The sequence below is a fragment of the Octopus bimaculoides genome, chromosome 18 (genome assembly GCF_046866305.1).
Source record: "Octopus bimaculoides isolate indiv1 chromosome 18, ASM4686630v1, whole genome shotgun sequence".
Taxonomy (NCBI): Eukaryota; Metazoa; Mollusca; class Cephalopoda; order Octopoda; family Octopodidae; genus Octopus; species Octopus bimaculoides.
Genome location: NC_142945.1, coordinates 34,742,310 through 34,748,704, shown reverse-complemented (window position 1 = coordinate 34,748,704; position 6,395 = coordinate 34,742,310).

Sequence of the window (6,395 nt, the reverse complement as noted above, 5' to 3'; positions counted from 1 at the left end):
ACACACACACACACACACACACATACTGAGAATGTTTGGGTTAAATTTGATAATTTTTCATGTCTCCTTTTTTCAGGGATGGCATGATGTATTAATGAACAGTGTTGGAGAGCATAAACATTCAAGTAGTAGTTGAGAAAAATTTTCAGATATGGAGGACTGGAAGCCATCTGAATATTGGAAAAGAATTACCTTATTCATGCTGAGTATCAAACTGTTAACAGTATGACTGCAGTTCAATGCTCTGTGAGTGCTGCAAAGGCTATAAAACATGACATAGACAACTGCAGTGAGGATTATAAAGTCAGCAAGAAGAGACTCAGCAATTATTTTGACTGCATCTGCACGCCAGAATTCATCTAACAACTGCAGGGAAAGGTGATGGAAGATCCAAGCAAGGGAATCCTGTTTTTTTGTGAGAGAGCTGGGTGCTGGAGTCGCCAACATGAAGTTGGCTTTAAATGTGGACCTTTACTACCACTTGTACAAAAGGTGCAAGAGACAAATTTTGACAGCCAAAGAGAACTGCTTGACAAAGGCAAAGAAGTTCCTGAACAAGCTTAGACAGCTTGCTGAGCTGGAGATGATCTGGTTCTTCACATATAAAAAAAGACTTTTTTTCCAGGACTAGTTGCACAACATCTAGAAAAACAGGTCACTTGCCTACAATCCATGTGGTATCCTATGTATCACAAAAATCAATTTCCCTTAAACTGTGATGGTCACTGACTGTATCTTCAGTGTGAATATTGTCTTGCTACCCCACATCTTTGAACAGGGATGAAGATTTAATTCAGACAGCTGTGTGAAGCTTCTGGAGACTGTGGTCAAGCCCGTGCTGGAGAGGGTTGTTGCTGGAAAGTCATATGTGTGGCAGCAGGATTTGGCTCCTTGTCATACTCTTGGAAAGAGTCAGAAGTGTTTGCAAGACAATTTCTACGACTTCAACAATCTCGGTCTCTGTGGAGTGCTCAGCCACTTGTACATTAATTTCATGAGCAGGCTGTTCTGTAGATCAGATCAACTGGAATTCTCATTGTCATAACAGATGGAGTGCCAGTTATACAAGAGATTTACTATTAAAAGAATTAGTCAACAGTAAGAAGTGGAATTATACTTGAGTATAAAATAAACAAATGAATAAGAAAGAAATATATAGCTAGATAGATGCAATGACAAGCCTGCAAAAACAAAGAAGCAGAAAGTAGCAACTGAGACTTTTCTAATCTAATGTACACATCTCATTGCCTGCAGTCATATAACTTTATATGTGCAATGAATACATCCCAAAGCAATTGTTAACAGAACATTGGTGGTGTGTGATTTTACTCTCTATTGTTTAAAAGTGATTATTCAATTTACGAAAATAACACGTTAAAATATTACTGATGTATGCTAGTAGTAAAAATCTGTAGTATACACTTTATAATAAAACTATGGATAGGAAAAGACAGTTCAAAAAGCAAAGGATATCATGGATGTTTTCTCATGAAATGCAAAACAAAATAATGGGAGGTCTTTTCAAAAAGCCTAACTTTACTACTACTGTTACAAAGTTTAAGTTGCTTTGAATTCTTCTACTTAACAAATGGTTTTCAAGAGCTTTTTCAAGACTGGCATCAATAATTGATGTAAGTTTGTAAAAAGTTATCTTCCGTTTCCAAGATGGAATGAAAGATAACCTGTTGTGCAGTGTTTAAGATAAAAGTATAGACTCCACTGTGAGTTTAGATGAAGAAGATGGTCTACTGATGGCTGGAATTATTTAAAGAATCTGATGTTGAAATCAATCTTGGGTGATTTTTAAGTGATAAACTCATTTTATGAAAATTATCTTCTTTTTTAACCTATACTACTTAATAGCTTTTAATGAATCACTACTGAGCAAATGTAGGAACCATGTTAGTTTAGTGTTTGTGTTTTAGTTCTTGTGTTTTTTTATGTTTTACAATTTACTGTGGAATTGTGTTGGTTCCTTGAAATATAAACAGCAAAGTCTGTATTCAGGAGCTACATTGTATTTAAGATCACATTTAACTATTATATATATATATATATCATCATCATCATCGTCATCATCATCATCTTCATCATCATCATTATCATTGCTATTTTACATCTGTTTTCCATTTTCCATGCTGGCATTGACTGGATGGCTCTTCCTAACACCAACCACTTTACTGAGTGTACTGAGTTGCCTTTTCTATGGTACTGGCAGTACTGAGGTTTTCAAGACCTCAACTGATTAGAGTGGGGATGCAGTGTTGAGATATGTAGCTCTGTGCCTGACAGGAACAGGTGTCTTGCTGCTGAGGAGGTACACAGCTACCCCAGGAGGGGAGAGTAAAAGGATTGTAGTTACCACATGTCAAGGTGTTCTCTCAAAGTATGAAGAGGTATATAAAGAGAGAACTGAGGGTGGCTGGGTGGGTAGATTTGCAAGAGGATAAGAAAAGAGTGACAGATGGTTCTAGATGAGGATAGATGTGAAAGCAGTGAATCATGAGCATAGATTGAAGTGTGGTTAATGGGGATCTCAGTTCTAGAGAAGGTAAAGGAAGATATGAGTGGGGGAGGGAAGAGGAGGTGATAGGTGGCAATGCATAAAAATGGGAGGGGGAAGTAGAGAGAAATAATAATATAAAACTCTAGATAGATGAGGAGGAGGGAAATTGAAGATGCACAATGATGGAGACAGAATCAGAGACATGTAGGAGTGGATATAGAGAGGACCATAAAAGTAGTGGATGGGAGGACATTAATAGCAAATATGAAAGGGTGTTCAGGGAAAAGAGACATTCAATGAAAAATAAAGTGGCAAGGGATGATGTTGGGAGTGTAAGATGAGCGACAAAGGATGTGGTCTCAAGGAGAGGGACAACTGGTTGTACAGTAATGGGGAAGGAATGCATAGGTCTGCTCTCATATAACTGCAGTGCCTGAGGAAGCTTGACAAGTACTATGTGTGTGTGTGAGAGAGAGAGAGAGAGAGAGAGAGAGAGAGAGAGAGAGAGAGAGAGAGAGAGAGAGAGAGAGAGAGAGAGAGAGAGTGAGTGTGTGCCTGTGTGGACAAAACTGATTCTTATCTGCAGAAAACCTTCCAGAAGATTGAATTGCTAAAGGTTTTCTAATGCTCCTGTCATGTTTATTATAGTGCTGCTATATATATCTTTGCCATGATTTAGCAAATTTCCTCCTTTCTTACTGATTTGACAATCTCAAAGGATAGGAAATGGGACTCAAGGCAGGAATGTCTTATATAATTTCCTCCCCTTTGTTAATTTACTAAATATTTGAATCACTAACACGTGCCTGAAGAGCATTGATATAACACCCGCCCTTCACAGCAATTGTTATTGTTGCTGTTGTTATCATCATCATCATCACCATCACCACCACCACCACCACCACCACCACCACCACCACCACCACCGTCGCTATCACCATCATCATTATTATCATTATTATTATTTGAGGTGGCGATCAAGCAGAACTATTAGCATGCTGGGCAAAATGCATAGCAACATCGCATTCCACTTTATGTTCAAATGCCACCGAGGTTGACTTTGCCTTTCATTCCTTCAGGGTCGATAAATTAAGTACTAGTGAAACACTGGGGTCGAAATATGTATAGAAATTTGTGCAAAGAAGATTTGAAAGCTTTGTGATCAAGCATTGTCATAGGATGCAGTTTGTTAGAATTCTCTCATCCAGTGTATCTCACAGAAACCTTTCTAGCCAGCGGACTGGCAGAATTCTTTGATGTTTCTTCTGAATCTCTGGACTTGGAGATAAAATACTTAATGGTGGACTAGAAGAATTCTTAGAATGTTGGATGAAGTGTCTTGAGATATTTTTTGTGGCTTTTTGCAATTTGCTTTCATGGTTGGTAATGTTTAGCACCACCATATGGTCTCTTTATTTCTATGATGAAGTTCAGTCTGATGCAAGAATTCAGGCCATTTCTTTGATTTGCAGATAACTTCCTCCCTTTCCTTTCACATGTCTTAAAATCCCTGAAAAATACAGGACCAAGGGAAAGGCCCTTCCTTCTTTGGTTAAGCAGTAAAAATAAAGGAAATATTAGTGCTGAACGTTCATATATCAATCAAATAAGTATTATTGTGTTCCTTTCAGTTTTGATTTCATTGTGGGATGTTAATGGATATATGATTAAAATGTAGGTTGTGTTATTAGTTTTTTTATCAAGACCCAGACTTGCAGAATTATCTGATGTCTATATTAAGAAATCTATGCAAATTTCTTTAGCCCTGCTTCTGTAATACTTATATATAAATAGATGAACAGGATTTTTCAAAGGTAAGGTCTTAGCTCTGGACACAATGCAATGGCTGCTATCAGGATATGAACTGACAATCTCTTAGCCAGTAACTCTACACAGGATTGATAGTGATAAAATTAAAATTAAGGATGTGCTATTAATGTAACTAACATGGTCCTACCACAAACACATCAACTTAAATAAAGAGGAATCAACAAAGATACCAGATATTAAGATTACAGTCAAAGTGATTAAAACAAATGGGAATGTGACAATGGGGAAGGGAAGAATTTGATTGGGTAGCTTAGAAAGGTACTATCCTCAAAAGCTGGTGTACTAGTAAAAACACCAACATGAACTGCACTAAAAAGAAAAGGTGACACGTAGAGACAATCTATGAAAGAGGATCTTAAACTAATTGAATAAGTTTTAACAGAAAGTAAGAAGCTTTAGTAAAGTTAATACAAGACAAATTCAGTTTGAGTTTGCACCAGTGTTACACACAATGGACATATTTCTAAGAAGACTAAAAGAAATTTTTTGCTAGCAATGAACCATATTGCTTTGTATTTGTTAATATGGACAAAACCTTTGATATGTTCCCTTACTCTTTTATTTGGTGCCCATGTCTTAGCTAACTAAGCAATGGTAGTAAGTTTAAAAAGGAATTTAAGGAACATGCATTTTTCCACTAGTGTGCTGCTCCCAACATCCTTTTATTCCGCTAACGAATCAAATCAATTTGTCTTAGGGATATTTATATAATGCTGACTTGGTTCTCAAAGCAGAATCTGTAGAAGAACTGTAGAAAAAATTCAAAGCAAAAAGCTTGTTCAGGAATCCACTAGCCTAAAAGTCTAGCAGCGTGAAGAGCAAAGTGCTCCCTTAGTGAAATAGGCTGTAAGATACTAGTGATTTCTGAAAAGAGAAACTACTTAATATGTAGGAAGCGAAAAGGAAGGTACTATGCATTTAGGGTAAAAGTGTGTAGATTAATAGTGTCAATGACTTGTAGGGACATTATATTTCGTTATACAATCATAATATACTACAAAGTAAATTCAAAGTATATAGTAATATTTCAAAATCATTTTTTAAGGTTATCTCTACAGATTTTCTACAGAAATTATTGCCAACACTAATTTGTTATGGCGTTTTATATCAACATTGTAATCAAAGATGAAAATATGGCATATACATCCATTACCCATTTCTCCATCTTTGATCACATTGTTGTTTACATTAGGTATATTCAGATATGAAATTTCATAACAAATCAGTGGTAGCTATAACTTCTATAGGAAATCTGTAGGAATTCTATAGGAAAATGATTAATAGTGTTGTAGGATCTCTGGAAGCTGACAAAAATATATTAAGACTTTAGGTATGATATATGTAGAAAGCAAAAAGGAATGTACTATATGTCTAGTGCAAGCAACGTATAGACTAATGGTACTGTAGGATCTCTGGAAGCTGACAAAAATAGTGGAACTTTAGGCATGATACAAGCACAAGATTAGTTAGCAGTAAAAATCACCATAAACAGATTCTGAAAAGATGTCTATCAACTTCAAAGATAGTTTGCAAAAGTGTAGTCGATAGTTTCTTTCAAATATGTGATTTAATTAGTGCAGGAATTAGTTTAGTTGAAAGCATAGTAGTTAGAGTAAAGAGAGAATGGAAGAAGTTTAAAGAGCTGCCAGTTATGCTGGCAACAAAATGTTTCTTTTTTATAATAGAAAGCTTTATGATACTGCTAAATGGACACTAAATACGAATGGTCAGTAGAGGCAAGCAAACCCAATCCATTGGATATCGCTTCTAACATGAGGGATAAGACACTTGTGACTTGAGAGAAAAGCATCAGCTGGAATGCCTACATCGTGAATAAAGGATAAGTGTTGGGTGAAAATGTGATGTGTGTTATTGGTGGAAGAGGATGACATTTGTGATGATCATTATGTATAGAAACATACTATAGTTTGTGTGCCAGTGTTTGTTGAACAATGTTATAGAGAGAATTAAGTAGTGTTCCTTCTAAAAAATGTTACTGGTATAAATGTTAGTATGATTGTATGACAATCCTTTCTACAATAGTCACAAAGCAAGAAAT